The sequence below is a fragment of the Ranitomeya variabilis genome, chromosome 1 (genome assembly GCF_051348905.1).
Source record: "Ranitomeya variabilis isolate aRanVar5 chromosome 1, aRanVar5.hap1, whole genome shotgun sequence".
Taxonomy (NCBI): Eukaryota; Metazoa; Chordata; class Amphibia; order Anura; family Dendrobatidae; genus Ranitomeya; species Ranitomeya variabilis.
Window position 1 is genome coordinate 278,525,954 of NC_135232.1, and position 16,410 is coordinate 278,542,363.

The window sequence follows — 16,410 nt, forward strand, 5'->3', positions numbered from 1 at the left end:
ATTCCTTGTGGTTCCGCTCTGCTTAGCCTCTGCAGAAATCTCTTGCTGCAGCTCCTCTCCGCATTCCTTGCGCTTCTGCTCTGCTTAGCTTTTGTTGCTACGCTATCTCTTGCTGCTCTTCCACTCCTATCTGCAGCCTTGCACTTCTCTTCCTGTGTGAACAGGTCCCAACCTGTTCCTTCATTCTCCTTTCCTTCTGGCTTGTTTCTGTACCTGCACCTCCAGTGTGAACAGGTCCCTACCTGTTCCTTCATACTACATATCTGTACCTGCACCTCCAGTGTGAACATGTTCCTACCTGTTCCTTCATACACCACACCAACCTGCCCTGTGTCTCTGCCATTCCTGCCAGCCCTGTGTCTCTGCCGTTCCTGCCAGCCATGTGTCTCTGTCTTTCCTACCAGCCCTGTGTCTCTGCCATTCCTGCCAGCCCTGTGTCTCTGCCGTTCCTGCCAGCCCTGTGCCTCTGCCGTGCCTGCCAGCCCTGTGTCTCTGCCGTGCCTGCCAGCCCTGTGTCTCTGCTGTACCTGCCAGCCCTGTGTCTCTGTCGTTCCTGCCAGTCCTGTGTCTCTGCCAGCTATGTGTCTCAGCCGTGCCAGTCTACTCGTCTGAATCTCATCCATGCTCATCTGCCAGTCCTGACTGATGCCCGCACCAATCCTGGTGTTCCTGATTCCCAAGTGGGATAAGCAGCCACAGCCAGACACCACCCTGGAGTAGCACCTGGCAGCTGCCTGCCGCACAAGCCTGACCTCACCATCAGAGGCTCCGGTGAAGAACAAGGCAGCTGTCATAGTTACGTCCCTTCCAGGGTAGTCTGGTTTGTGGCACAGTGGGGCCACAAACCACCCGAGCTCACGCCCACCAGTCAGGGCATGAGCGTGAGAGCTATAAAATATGTTAATTGTAAAATAAAGGAAAATTGTGGGGAAAAAGTAACACAGTAGCCTTTGACCTTGTAATAGGTCTGAATTAACAATATTTAAAAAAATAACAAAAGAAAAATCATACCTTTGTGTGAGAAGAAAGTGCACCTCAGCAGAAATATATTGCCACATGTCGGTATTCTGGTATGTTATTCCTGGCCTCAGCACCTTCAACAGGTGGTCAAATGTAGCCAGGCCCATCTGAAAGTAGGTATAAAAGTTTTATGGATGCATGTGTAGCTCCTGATAAAGTCTGGTGAATTGACCTTTTGTGACCCTTTTTGTGAGTAGTGTCAGCGCCGCCTCCTCAGATCAGCTACAATTGGGTAGGGCTCACCATAGTGCTGACATAAGACCCAGTGGAGAAGGACTCAATTTGTAGTTTTGAAGATCAGATTAAATGCCATGTTGCTCACAACTTAAAAACCAAAACCTGCCTTCAGGTGTATTATAAGTGAATCTTACAACAAAATATATGTCCTCCCATTGAGGTTCCTTGAAAAGTGAGTCTTTATATGGTTCTAAACAAGGAAACCAATTGATTCTTATGCATAAGATTGAAAACACATGAGGAACACATGAAGAAAATTGCATGGTCAGACGGATGGCATTCGCATCACTTACAGTCCTCACAGAGGAGAACCATCGCATAACACTCGTGCAACTCTCCTGCATTAAAATTGGACTGATTTTTAAAATGCTAGTGTGGCTCTGGCCTTACAGGGACGTTGTCAGCAGTGATTGACTGTTCAAACCAAGTACAGGCGTTCGGTGCATGGATTGCCAATCATTTAAATACACCTTCCCACCTGCTTGTTTTCAGTCTATCTCCACTATTCTCTAATTCTATGAGGCCAGAGCTATCATTCAAAAAAGAGGCGAGCGGGAGGGATGTGGAAAAACAAGGTGAGAAAACAAGTAGGTGGAAAGGTCTATTTAAATAATTGGCCACACCATGGTACACATAGTGTCTGTACCTGGTTTTAACAGTCATTCTGCTCTAAAAAATGCAATGAGAAAATGTAACTCACCTATTTTAGCTAATTGGTCCAGAAATGTTGCAAAAATTCACTAAATTCTCATGGTGGTAACTTAGCATTGGCTACATTCGCACATTCTTTTGACACATATGAGTGATGTTACTTTTTTTTGTCTTAGACAGCACTTGGTCCCATTAAGTACACATCTGTTAAAATTACAGATCCATGTTTAAGATATATGGGACTTAGAGCTGGTCCTATTCTGATTTAATTTGCTGATTAGATTCAGACATTCAAATCTATGCGAATCCATGAGACAAGGATTCAATTCGGAAGGTTTGTGCATTGCATTTGTGTCTTACGGATTTGTTGCACAGTGAAAAACTTGAATGAAAATGTGACCTTCCTTGGGTTTTGTATTGTCTGTAAGCGAGCAGCTCTTCAGTAAAATAACAGGAGAAAAAATTGAAGCAACTAGGATGACAGCTGAGAAAAAAATCAGTCAATTTCTCCCTGATTGTAACACTTACACAGATGTGTAGAACTAGCATCAGACTGTTGGGTGAACAGATTGATATTGTCATGGTCTGTTTGGATGTTCTTGTCTAGGCTTCAGGGGTTAATGCCTTTGGCCTCCTTCTGTCTGTGGGAGGGCTTTAAACAGCCTCTTTTGGGCTCTGTCTGTTGTCAGTGATACTTTTGACCTTGGCTTAGTTCCTGACCCGTGTGTATCTATGGATACTGTCTGCCTGTGTTTGCTTGCCTGTGTATGACCCAGTCCGTTCCTGTTTCTGATATTTTTGCCTGACTCTGTACTTGTTTCGCCTCGCCTGTCCTTGACCTTCCATTCCATTTCTCCTGCCTGTACTGTGCTGCTATCTCTGGTTTCCAGGCTCTGCTTTGTGACTGACCTCATCCCTGTCTTGCCCCTCCTTTACCGTGCCATCTCCTGGCTTAGACCTGTGTCTGTCCGATTTCTCTATGGGCATCTCTAGCCCAAGTGCCGGTCTCCAGAGTGCCGGGGCTTGTCTTCGCCCTAGACACTCCCTCAGCAGTCATGTGTTTCAGGTCCTGTTTGCCTGAAGCACACATCTCCACTGCTGCCACCCTGCTCCACAGGTATCTTTGAGCATAGTTTGTTCTACTCAGGACATGCGCACTGGCAAGTGCAGTGCGGTGTTCCTGACAGATATCAGTTGGTGTGGTCAACCTTAGTCTAATGTGTATGGGGGACCTTGTTTGCTATATAAAGGGAATGGGCACTTTTAGGCATCAATCACATGTCAGTGTTTAAACACGGCCATGAAAAAATGCTACTTGTGTCATCAGTGTAAGGTCTGTGTGTCCATTTTTGCCTTCAGTGTGTCATCAGTGGTTTTCACAGATGGATAAACTACAAAAGGTTCTCCTATACCTTGCAATGGATACCACAGACAGCATATGGACTGTACATTAGTGCAGTCCAATTACTTGTTTTTCTGGACCCTTTGACTTTTATTGGCTCTTTTCTTCTGTTGTACTGTACAAAAAGTACATGTCCCGAACGTTTTGTATAGGCACAAAGTTCATGAAAAAAAATTGATATGTGAACTTCACCAAAGACTATAATGAGTAACTGTTGTATCTGTGAAAAACACGGATAGAACACGTACATGTAACACACATATGCATGAAGCCTTAATCTGCCTTACCAGTAGGGTATGTGACCACTTAAAGTGTTTAGGGCAGCATGAACATCAAATACAGCCCCGATCTATACACCAAGCATTGGGCATGGTTATCACTGATGATACGAGATCTGAGCCATGCCTGATGTACTGTGTAGTCTATGCACTACAAGTGTAGACAAAATTATGTCCATAATGCATTTGATCAAATAGTGATAACATGGCCAAACCGATCAACTGATTCAAGAGCCAGCAATAGACAATGTAAGGTCTCGCTCACATCACCATATAAATAAGAGTGCTATCTGATGTTGTTCAATGGGCAAGTTCTGATTACCTTTTTTTTGCACTGACAGAGTCTGACTGTAAAAATAATCACAGCATGCTGCGATTTCACTCTGAAATAGAATGGGTGTGAGAAAAAAATTGGATGCCATATGGAGCCAGGTTATGGCATCCAATTTTTTTTATGTCTTCCAATCCTGTAGCATAGGAAACTGTAGATGGTCCTGTAAATGATTAATAGCTGCTGAGTAAAAAAAACAAATTGCATATGGACAGCATACAGATGACTAGTGAGAAAAAAAAAACATACAATTTTTGTGCATGTAAATTGTACCAATTTTTTATACTGTCATGTGACCCTAGCCTCTTACATAGATTATAAAGGGCAAATTATAAAAAAAAACTATTGCAAAGGTTATTTTGCAAGCATTTAATTGAGACAAAATAACTGTTTTTCTAAATGTATTTATCACTTGATGTTTTTTTTCGTCCCTTTTTCACTTTTCACTAAGCATTTACTATGTCTTTTACCAAGGACAAATCATATGTGGTTCGGTTACTAGATTTAATTGTCAGTACGGAAAGTCTGTTACTTTCAGGTAATTACCAAACAAATTAAAATGAAGTAGAACCGGAACACAACCCTTAGGTACTTACGAAATGAATCCAATTGGATCATTTTTCATTAAAAGGAACTGATTGCATGCTATGCTTCAGTCAGTTTCCAGCTTTTAGTGCATAGTAATGTCATAATGGAAATTCTAAAAAAGAAATCATGAATTTCTATTTTGGTTTTTGAGGACCAATAGAAATTAAGTTAAATGATTCATGCTCTATTGTTATGGCTACATTTACATCTACCCAGCTGGAGAGTGAAATGGAAACCCAATGAAACAATGCAGATTTTTACAGAGATTATCTAATCAACTATCCTCGTGTTATAAGATCATACATCAAAGAATGAATTGGTGTAAAGGGTTCACTGTTGTCTAAACACCAATATAGAATTAGGTAACTTTGACTATGAAATGATTACTTATTTCAAAAGCCATGATTGAAATATTTCAGTAAGGATATTTAAAGAAAAGTTATTTGAGATAGTTAAAGATAGCAACAAAAATCTTGCAAATATACTCAAATTTGAAAATGTTAACATAATTAATTTTTTTTTCCAATAATCTTTATTGGTTTTATAAATTTTGGAAGGGGTAAGGGAAAAAAGGATGGAGGGAAGAAAAGGAAAGACCCCCAAATAATATGGGGAAAAGGGAAGGAGAAAGAAAAAGACAGGTATACATACATATAGACATTTCCGTAAGTTTACACAAAACAACTGTCGCCTGAAAAAGAAACTCAAATGGTACACATATACAATTGCGTATGACACCAAATTAAATGTAGCTCAATATCAGCATCTGAAAATAAAAGTCAGTAAACTTAAACAGTACATGTAAATAATTGCATAACACCAAAATAGATGTTGCTTAGTATCGGCTTCTGAAGTAAAAATCAGTATATATATTAAGTCCGGGAACACCTTAAGGTGACCCTAAGACTGGTTGGAGGGCAATGTCCAGTTCTTTTTAAATAAGATAACAAGTGGAATAAAGAACTTGTCAAGTAGGATGTCTATTTGATGTACACAGAGAGGAGGTATCAGAGGAAACTACAGAAGATGTTCTAGAGAATAAACCGTTTTGAAGCATATTTCACTTGTAGATTAGAAGTCTTTGTCCATTGGTAGGTTATTCCTGCATGTAGGAGTTCCCGAGTGGTTTGGAAGAATGATTTTAATTTTTGCAGGGTATCTTTAGACAAGTCCTTGAAAAAAAGTTAGGTTGTTGTCTGGAGATGGAAGGTGTTTTGAGTCTCTTGTCAGCATAAGGAGATCATTCTTAACCCTTGTAGAATAGAGGGATATGATGACGTCTCGAGCAATGTTTGTAGGGAGAGAGAGTGGTCTTTGGATTCTTAAAACCTTCTCGATCAGATTTTTCCCTTTGTTTTGGGGTAGCAAGTGAGAGATAATTGAAGAAATATAATTTTTTAATTGTGAAGGCTGGACCGACTCCGGTATTTCTCTAATTTTTATATTATTTTTTCTTTTGAAGTCCTCATAGATAGCCAAGTAGTCTCTAAAAAAGATTATGTCTTTTTGGATCTTCTCCAGGGAATCTGAGAGTACATGTGGACTATGAGCATGGATAAAGGGCGAAATCCAGTAGTTTTTGTCTAGAGAGTCCGTTATTTTTGAGTCTTGAAGATGGGCATCGGGGACCTTGGTAGAATTTAAGTTTAAGTCTTTGATTATGAAATGTAATGTTTCTTTAAAAAGCTTCATGATAAAGGATTCAGAGGCTTTTACTGTATTTCACTGTTGAGGAACGGGTATTTTAGGTTTATACCCAAGTAGATTATTATCGAGATGTTTGCCGATGTTAAAAAGGCTCTGCAGATATTGATCATAAAGCTTTCAGATGGGTAGTCATCAGAAGCTGGTATGTTATCTATTAAAGAAACATTGGGGATATGGGCCTTAGGTCCTGTATCAGATTTTTCTTGACGTAAATCAATATTAATTGGTTGACTTAGGGATTTTCCTATGGGCTCATGAGTCTCGTAATCAGTAGAACCCTCTGAGGAGGAATGTTGGGATGAAGTTTCGTCAGAGTCTGTACATTCAGTAAAGTCACTGTCCTCATGTTCAGAAGTATCTGGCATTTTAGTAAATTCCTCTGAGTGGACACTTTCTAGCTCTTCAATTGACTTAGGAGAATTAGAAGAATTATCTGTGTCATGGTTTAAATCTGTCTGTTCTTTTTGAACTACTGTGTCATTGTTATTTTTGTAAACTGGATCTATGGTAGGGTAAAAAAGGGAGATACTTTTTGGAATAATTCTTCAAAGCTTTTAACACACAGAAGCCTGGTTTCTTCCAATATAGATTTTTGACATGTCAACATTTGTTTAAAAGAATTACTTTCCATTATGGAGGGAAAGGAATTATAATCCGAGATTTTATTCATTAACTGAGAATGGTCAGTCGGAGAGTCAATCATATTACTGCACATTCCCATGTCATGTATCATACCCTGGTATGGCTTTTCCCCAAATTTGGGGTAATATTTGTGGCATTAAGGGAGGCACAGTCTTTTGGTGTGTAAAGGGATTATCGGTCACAGCTATTCCAATATAATGAAAAAACCCCTTTGTCAGATGGGCTTGTATATGTTTGCCCCTTATTATCAGGGACATCCATAGTTTCCCCTGTGATTTTTGGGATGTTACAGTGAAGTTTAGGGGTGGCACACCACTTCAATAGAGGAAGGTGCTGTGTGGCGCTATATTGCAGTAGCGGAGTACCAATGGCCACTCCACAACTCAGTTTATAGCTGCGCAGCGGTGAGACTCCCTCTTCCCTCACTGTCACTGCACCAGCCACTCTGCTCGCTGAATTGTCGCAGGCAGCCGGCGGGTGTATCTCCAAGCTGCATAGGTCCCCACTCCCCAGCCCCCATCGGACCGAGTCAGCCTTGCAAGACTTGCCTGATCTTGGAGTGAGGTAATTATTTAGGGATCCCTCTCTCTGCAGCGTCTCGGCCTCCAGACTCGTCATATACTCATAGCTCTTTTCCACATCTTCATCAGCAGGATCCGGAGCCTCGGTAAGTGCAGACTTCTCTGATGGTGATAGTGCTGACGTCATCTGGCATCTCTCCTCTCCCTCAGCTGACGAAGACTCAGCGCAGCCTCTGGTTTTCTTCCATCTTGAGTCCCGGTTGTCTGAGGGGACATCCGAGATCCTCCTTGACTCCGGGGCAGAAGGGGCTCTTCTCGAACAGGTCTGTACTGTTTGTGCCGGGATCTTCAGAGCTCCAGTTCTCTCTGCTCCGGAGGTGATGGCATCTCTGTGGTAATCTCCTCTCATAACTGCCTGTCTGGCAACGGCGGCCATTTTGCTTGGCAGCCTTACTGTAGGCAGGGAAGTTGTAGTACCTGTTTTCTTTGTGGTATCTGATTTATTCTTCATTTTGGAAGTTGTTAGTGTGTTTTAGGTGATTTTTCAAACATTTTAGTCCATAAATTTCAACTTTAAAATGCCTAAAAAGGTAGCTTAAAATAGGGGATTTTTCAGGAGCTCTGTAAAAGCACGTCTGCTCCTGTCCCCTGCAAACCACGCCCCTGACATAATTAATTTTAACTGACTTAACAAACCTCTGAGCTGAGAGAGCCAGCTGTCTTTTATTACAGTTTATCTCCTTGTATTTTCTTACTCCTTAATATATGTTGCAATTCGAATAGATTTTGTCAGAATAAGATTTTTTGCTATCAGCACCACAACGAATTAAATCAGTTAGTGACTTTTGAAAAAATAATGAATTATTAATATGTTTTATTCACTTATGATAAAATATTCTTTTTGTTTAGAAAGTGCAATTGACTACATTTGCTTTGGGGATTCTGACATGGGGCTGGCATCTTCTGGAAGGAACCTTAACTCCAGAAAATAGTGTCATATCTATTGAACGATTCAATAATTAGGTGCAGCAAGGTTATAATTCCTTATAATAAATGAGAGGTAGCTTTAATTTGTGAATATTATGTCAATGTCAATATTTGAAGCGGGAATGGCACTATATAAAGCATGACTTTAACCCCTTCTCAACATGCGCCGTACTAGTCCTGCTCTGAGGGAGGTGCGTTCTCCAAAACTGCAGTAATAGTACGGCGCTGCTATTCCCAGTCACCGTGCTGCATCGCTCGGTGACTGGGTTAAGATAGTAACATAGTAACATAGTTATTAAAGTTGAACAAAGACTTTAAATCCTTCTTGTTCAACCAATAGCCTAACCTAACATGTCCTGACATGTTGATCCAGAGGAAGGCAAAAAAAACCATGTGGCAAACAGTAAGCTCCACATTGGGGAACAAAATTCCTTCCTGACTCCACATACGGCAATCAGACTAGTTCCCTGGATCAACGCCCTATCAAGAAAACTAGTGTGTATAGGTTGTAACATTATGCTTTTCAAGAAAGGCATCCAGTCCCCTCTTAAATTTTAGTAATAAATAACTCATTACAACATCATATGGCAGAGAGTTCCATAGTCTCACTGCTCTATCAGTAAAGAATCCGCGTCTGTGATAATGCTTAAACCTTCTTTCCTCCAGACGTAGAGGATGCCTCCTTGTCCCTGTCTCAGGTCTACGAGTAAAAAGGTCATTAGAAAGGTCTTTGTACTGTCCCCTCGTATATTTATACATTAAAATAAGATCACCTCTTAGCCTTCGCTTTTCCAAACTAAATAACCCCAAGTGTAATAACCTGTCTTGGTATTGCTGACCCCCCAGGTCTTCTAATAACCATGGTTGCTCTTCTCTGCATCCGCTCTAGTTCAGCTATGTCTTTCTTGTACACCAGAGACCAGAACTGTACACAGTATTCTAAGTGTGGTCTCACAAGTGACTTGTATAGAGGTAAAATTATGTTCTCCTCATGAGCATCTATGCCTCTTTTAATGCATCCCATTATTTTATTTGCCTTTGTAGCAGCTGCCTGACACTGTCCACTAAATGTGAGTTTGTCGTCCACCCATACACCCAGGTCTTTTTCATTGATGGTTTTGCCCAGTGTTTTACAATTAAGCACATAATTATACATCTTATTTGCTCTACCCAAGTGCTTGACCTTACATTTATCCCCATTAAAGCTAATTTGCCATTTATCAGCCCAAGCTTTACATAAATCTGCCTGTGATATAAAATTGTCCTCATCTGTATTGATTACCCTGCAGAGTTTAGTGTCATCTGCAAACATTTAAATTCTACTCTGAATGCCCCCTAAAAGGTCATTAATAAATATGTTAAAAAGAAGAGGGCCCAATACTGACCCCTGTGGTACCCCACTGCTAACAGTGACCCAGCCCGAGTGTGCTCCATGAATTACCACCCTTTGTTTCCTATCCCTGAGCCAGCTCTTAGCCCACTTACACATATTTTTCCCTATCTCCATTGTTCTCATTTTATGTATCAACCTTTTGTGTAGCACCGTATCAAAAGCTCTGCCCCTGACAGCAGACCATCCCTGCACGTCACCCCGGGGGTCTGTACCACCCCTCCACATCGGCGATCACTGTGATTGGCTTGTCAATTCTGACCAGTCAATCATATCAATATGACAATAAAGTTAATAAACAAAAATGTGACATGCTGTCGTCGGTGCTGTGTGACACAGCACCAATCACAGCCGTCACAATGGGTAGGGTGATCACAATGTCACCTCACCTGATTAACCCCTTTGGCGCTGATTTACTGAACAATGGTTTCTGGCCAGTCAGCGTCAAAGTTGTTAATCTAAAATCGTGATCAACGCCCTGCAAGCCATCTTTGTCTCAGATTTGGCGTGCAGAGTGGTTGTATAGCTAATCTGTGTCACCTGGGAGAGAGATTCTTTGGTGGCCAGAGTGATCTCCATTGCGATTTCCAGCCTCCAAGAAAAGGTAAAAGCAAAGGCCAATGCAGCGACAACTTGCTGGTAGTCAAGTATAAGGACAAAAGGGATATCCTTATCTTGACCACCGTACACCGTGACAACAGCTCCCTTGTCACTGTTCGTGGGACCACAACGCCAGTCCCAAAGCCAAATTGTCTTGGATTACAATTGATACATGGAGGATATAGATCTTTCAGATCAAGTCCTTACACCATACAGTGTCATGCGAAAAGTCAAAGTATGGTTGAAAAGATTGTCCGTCCACATTGTACAGATGGCACTATACAAGGCTATTGTGCTGTTCCAATCTGCAGGCAATACAGGGATCTTCCTTCAGTTTCTGGAGTTAGTCATCAAGGCCATAATGTTTGGCACTCAAGAAGGTGAGGGTCCCAGTACTTCTGAAACTGATAGTGCCCGTATTGTCCCAAGTCAACATTTTCCAGGACAGGTTCCACAAACAGGGAGGACAGGATGATCAATAAAATGGTGCAGGGTATGCTCCAAGAGGAGAATCCGAAAGAACACAGCTTACCATTGTGAAACCTGCCCTGAGAAACCTGGCCTTTGCATTAAAGATTGCTTCAAAGTGTACCACACATCCACAAACTAATAAAATCAGTTTATACCCTGTTGACACAACACACTTTTAAGCTATGTGCACAAGTTGCGTTTTTTACCGCGGATCCGCGGCGTTTTTGGATCCGGCGAATTTTTGAAAAAACGGATCCGTTGCAAATAGTGAAAAACTAATGCAACTGATATGTTTTTTTTTTTAGAGAGAGAGAATGGAAAATGTGCATGATTTCAATGGAAAAAATTTATGAAAAACTGGATTTGGAGGCCAGATTCATCATTTCACATCTGTTTCATACATTTTTTGCCGGATCCGTCGCTGTGCGTTTTTTTACCAGACAGAAAAATCTTTCCTCTGTATGCTATCTCCGTCCAGCGGAAACTGTTTTTTTTTTACGGATCTGGCAAAAAAACGGATGAAACATATGGCCATCTAGAGAAATCCGGTCGCTATTACAACTCTGAGAAAAAAACGGATCCGTTTTTTTCAACACTCACCGGATTGTGCCTGATGGCAAAAACCTGATGTGCGAAAGTAGCCTAACTATCCATATATCTTTCTACATCTATCTATCACATTCCTTCTGTCTATCTATGTATCTATCTATCTATCTATCTATCTATCTATCTATCTATCTGTATGTCTGTCTGTCAGTCTGTCTATCTATCTATCTATCTATCTATCTATCGATCGATCGATCGATCAATCTATCTATCTGTCTGTCTATCTATGTGTGTAATGGAGTGTGGGTTGGACAAATGTAAAAGAGGAGGTTGGACAAGACATGACATCACAAATCTTTTTTTTTTAATAATACATCTTTATTTAGCTTTCAAAAATGCATACAAAACCGCATCACAAACCACTCAAAAAAAGCATCAAAACCGCGCAAAAACCGCATAAAAAATGCACCTGCATTTTCTGCCAAGACCTGCGGATTTAGTGCAGAACAATCCGCAGGCAAATCTGCAACGTGTGCACATACCCTTATAATCTGATGTACCCCACACATCTTACATATAACCAGTAGCGTAGCTACTGGGGGGGCAGAGGGGGCCATCGCCCCGGGCCCTGTCATATGAAGGGGCCCACCGGGAGCCAGGGCCACTTCTGTGAGGAGGCAGAACACCACATAGGAGCAGAGCAGTATAATGTCTGCTCCCGTCTGACGGAGACTCTGCAGCAGGCTGCTAGCACAGTGGCGGCTGCAGTCTCCCCCCTGCAGTGAATGGTTTCGCCCGTCTGACCTGATCATGAAGCTTTTCCTGGCTGCAGTTTTCTTCACTCTGTGCACGCTGGGATTGGCTCAGGCACGCTGGGTCCTAGTGCCCACATCTTGCATTTCACCTAGACACTTCCTGGTCCTGCAGTGCAAACTTCATCAGTAAGTGCTGGGGATGGGACATTTTAGGTTTATTAAATTCAGGTATGTCACTGTGAGACCGTGGGGTATTGTGGGGGCTGAAAGTGAGTGAGGGGGGATGGGGGACTGGGGGGTGAATGTGAGCACATGGGAGTATTGTGGGTTAGGGGAGACAGGGTACTGGGGGGTGAATGTGAGACCATGGGGGTGTTGTGGGGGCTGAAGGTGGGTGAGGTGGGACAGGGCACTGAGGGGTGGATGTGAGATGATGGGGGAATTGGGGCTGAAGTGGGGGAGGGGGGACAGGGCACTGGGGGCTGAATATTATAATGTTTTGTTCTGATATTATATATACTCCATCACATGTAATATTTGCTGTCTGGGGAGGCTGGAGATGGGGGGCTTTTGATACGTACCACCTGGGCCCTTATGAGTATTAGTATAAGGAGCCCGCATACAGTAACCAAGAGCTGCATCACATTTACAGCACCACTCCAGCATTATTTTTTAATTTCAATGCTGGAGCGGTGGTGATAATCCCCGTCCCCTGCCTCCCTGTCTGATACTCACCTTCTGGCGTTTTCATCTGTTTTAGTCTCCGCTCGGCTCCGTCTCCTGCAGTTTGTGACCTGTCCGAGGCTCCAGTGTTTCATGGAGCAGCGCAGAGGTCACTAATCAATGTAAGTCTATGGGAGCCTCGTTCTGGCCTCTTTCTCACTCTCAGGCTATGTGCACACGGTGCGGATTGGCCGCTGCGGATTTGCAGCATTTTTCCGTCTGGTTTACAGTGCCTTGTAAACCTATGGAAAACCAAATCCGCAGTGCACGTGGTGCGGAAAATACCGCCCGGAAACGCTGCTTTGTATTTTCTGCAGCATGTCAATTTTATTTGCGGATTCCGCAGCGTTTTACACCTGCTCCTGTATAGGATTCCGCAGGTGAAATCTGCACAAAAAACACAGGAAATCCGCAGTAAATCCGCACACGAATCCGCAACAAGTGCACATAGCCTCATAGTCTTACATTGAGCGCTTGTGACATAGCTTCTAACTTCTGGCCTGTCAGAAGGAAGCTGCGCTCACAAGTTTGAGCAGAGGCACTGCAGCAGTGCCACAAAATAGTGAATATGCCGGAGGATGAGTAAATGACCGGGGCATCCAAATCATGACAGGGAGCTGTGAGTCCACCATACTGTGTATAAGGCAGCTGCGGGCCCATCATACTGTGTATAAGGGAGCTGCGGGCCCATCATACTGTGTATAAGGGAGCTGCGGGTCCATCATACTGTGTATACGGGAGCTGCGGGTCCATCATACTGTGTATATGGGAGCTGCAGGTCCATCATACTGTGTATAAGGGAGCTGTGAGTCCATCATACTGTGTATAAGGGAGCTGCGGGCTCATCATACTGTATATAAGGGAGCTGCGGGCCCATCATACTGTGTATAAGGAAGCTGCGGGTCCATCATACTGAATATAAGGGAGCTGCGGGTCCATCATACTGTGTATACGGGAGCTGCGGGCCCATCATACTATGTATACGGGAGCTGCGGGCCCATCATACTATGTATATGGGAGCTGCGGGTCCATCATACTGTGTATACGGGAGCTGCGGGCCCATCATACTGTGTATACGGGAGCTGCGGGCCCATCATACTATGTATATGGGAGCTGCGGGCTCATCACACTGTGTATAAGGGAGCTGCGGGTCCATCATACTGTGTATAAGGGAGCTTCGGGTCCATCATACTGTGTATAAGGAAGCTGTGCACACATCATACTGTGTATAAGGGAGCTGCGGGCCAATCATACTGTGTATAAGGGAGCTGTGCACACATCATACTGTTTATAAGGGAGCTGCAGGCCCATCATACTATGTATAAGGGAGCTGCGGGTCCATCATACTATGTATAAGGGAGCTGCGGGTCCATCATACCGTGTATACGGGAGCTGCAGGTCCATCATACTGTGTATAAGGAAGCTGTGCACACATCATACTGTGTATAAGGGAGCTGTGCACACATCATACTGTGTATAAGGGAGCTGTGCACACATCATACTGTGTATACGGGATCTGTGGGCCAATCATACTGTGTATAAGGGAGCTGCGGGCCCATCATACTATGTATATGGGAGCTGCAGGCTCATCACACTGTGTATAAGGGAGCTGCGGGTCCATCATACTGTGTATAAGGGAGCTGCAGGTCCATCATACTGTGTATAAGGAAGCTGTGCACACATCATACTGTGTATAAGGGAGCTGTGCACACATCATACTGTGTATACGGGATCTGTGGGCCAATCATACTGTGTATAAGGGAGCTGCGGGCCCATCATACTATGTATATGGGAGCTGCGGGCTCATCACACTGTGTATAAGGGAGCTGCGGGTCCATCATACTGTGTATAAGGGAGCTGCGGGTCCATCATACTGTGTATAAGGAAGCTGTGCACACATCATACTGTGTATAAGGGAGCTGCGGGCCCATCATACTGTGTATAAGGGAGCTGCGGGCCCATCATACTGTGTATAAGGGCGCTGCGGGCCCATCATACTATGCATAAGGGAGCTGTGGGCCCATCATACTGTGTATACGGGAGCTGCTGGTCCATCATACTGTGTATAAGGGAGCTGCGGGCCCATCATACTGTGTATAAGGGAGCTGCGGGTCCATCATACTGTGTATAAGGGAGCTGCGGGTCCATCATACTGAATATAAGGGAGCTGCGGGCCCATCATACTGTGTATAAGGAAGCTGCGGGTCCATCATACTGAATATAAGGGAGCTGCGGGTCCATCATACTGTGTATACGGGAGCTGCGGGCCCATCATACTATGTATACGGGAGCTGCGGGCCCATCATACTATGTATATGGGAGCTGCGGGTCCATCATACTGTGTATACGGGAGCTGCGGGCCCATCATACTATGTATACGGGAGCTGCGGGCCCATCATACTATGTATATGGGAGCTGCGGGCTCATCACACTGTGTATAAGGGAGCTGCAGGTCCATCATACTGTGTATAAGGGAGCTGCGGGCTCATCATACTGTGTATAAGGGAGCTGTGCACACATCATACTGTGTATAAGGGAGCTGCGGGCCAATCATACTGTGTATAAGGGAGCTGTGCACACATCATACTGTTTATAAGGGAGCTGCAGGCCCATCATACTATGTATAAGGGAGCTGCGGGTCCATCATACTGTGTATAAGGGAGCTGCGGGCCCATCATACTGTGTATAAGGGAGCTGCGGGCTCATCATACTGTGTATAAGGGAGCTGCGGGACCATCATACTGTGTATAAGGGAGCTGCGGGCCCATCATACTGTGTATAAGGGAGCTGCGGGACCATCATACTGTGTATAAGGGAGCTGCGGGACCATCATACTGTGTATTAGGGAGCTGCAGGCCAATCATACTGTGTAAAAGGGAGCTGTGGGTCCATCATACTGTGTATAAGGGAGCTGTGGGTCCATCATACTGTGTATAAGGGAGCTGTGGGCCCATCATACTGTGTATACGGAAGCTGCGGGTCCATCATACTGTGTATAAGGGAGCTGCGGGCCCATCATACTGTGTATAAGGGAGCTGTGGGTCCATCATACTGTATATAAGGGAGCTGTGGGCCCATCATACTGTGTACAGGGGAACTGTGAGGGACATCATACTGTTTGACGGGAGCTGCGGGCCAATCATACTGTGTATAAGGGAGCTGTGAAGGCATATTGTGCATATGGGAGCTGTTGGCCCATTACACTGTATATAGGGGAGCTCTGGGGGGCATTATACTTTCTATAGTGGAGTTCTGTCAGCATTATACTGTGTATAGGGGAGCATTGGGCTCATATCTATAGGGGAGCAGTGGGAACATCATACTGTGTAGAGGGGAGCAGTATATCATACTGTGTAAATAGGGAAGCAGTGGGAACATCATACTGTGTAAAGGGGAGCAGTGAGAACATCATACGATGTATAGGGGAGCTGTGGGGGCCTTATACTGTGTAAAGGGGAGCAGTGGGAACATCATACTGTGTAGAGGGGAGCAGTGGGAACATCATGCGGTGTATAGGGGAGTTATAGAATCACCATACTGTGTATAGGGGAGCTGTGGGGG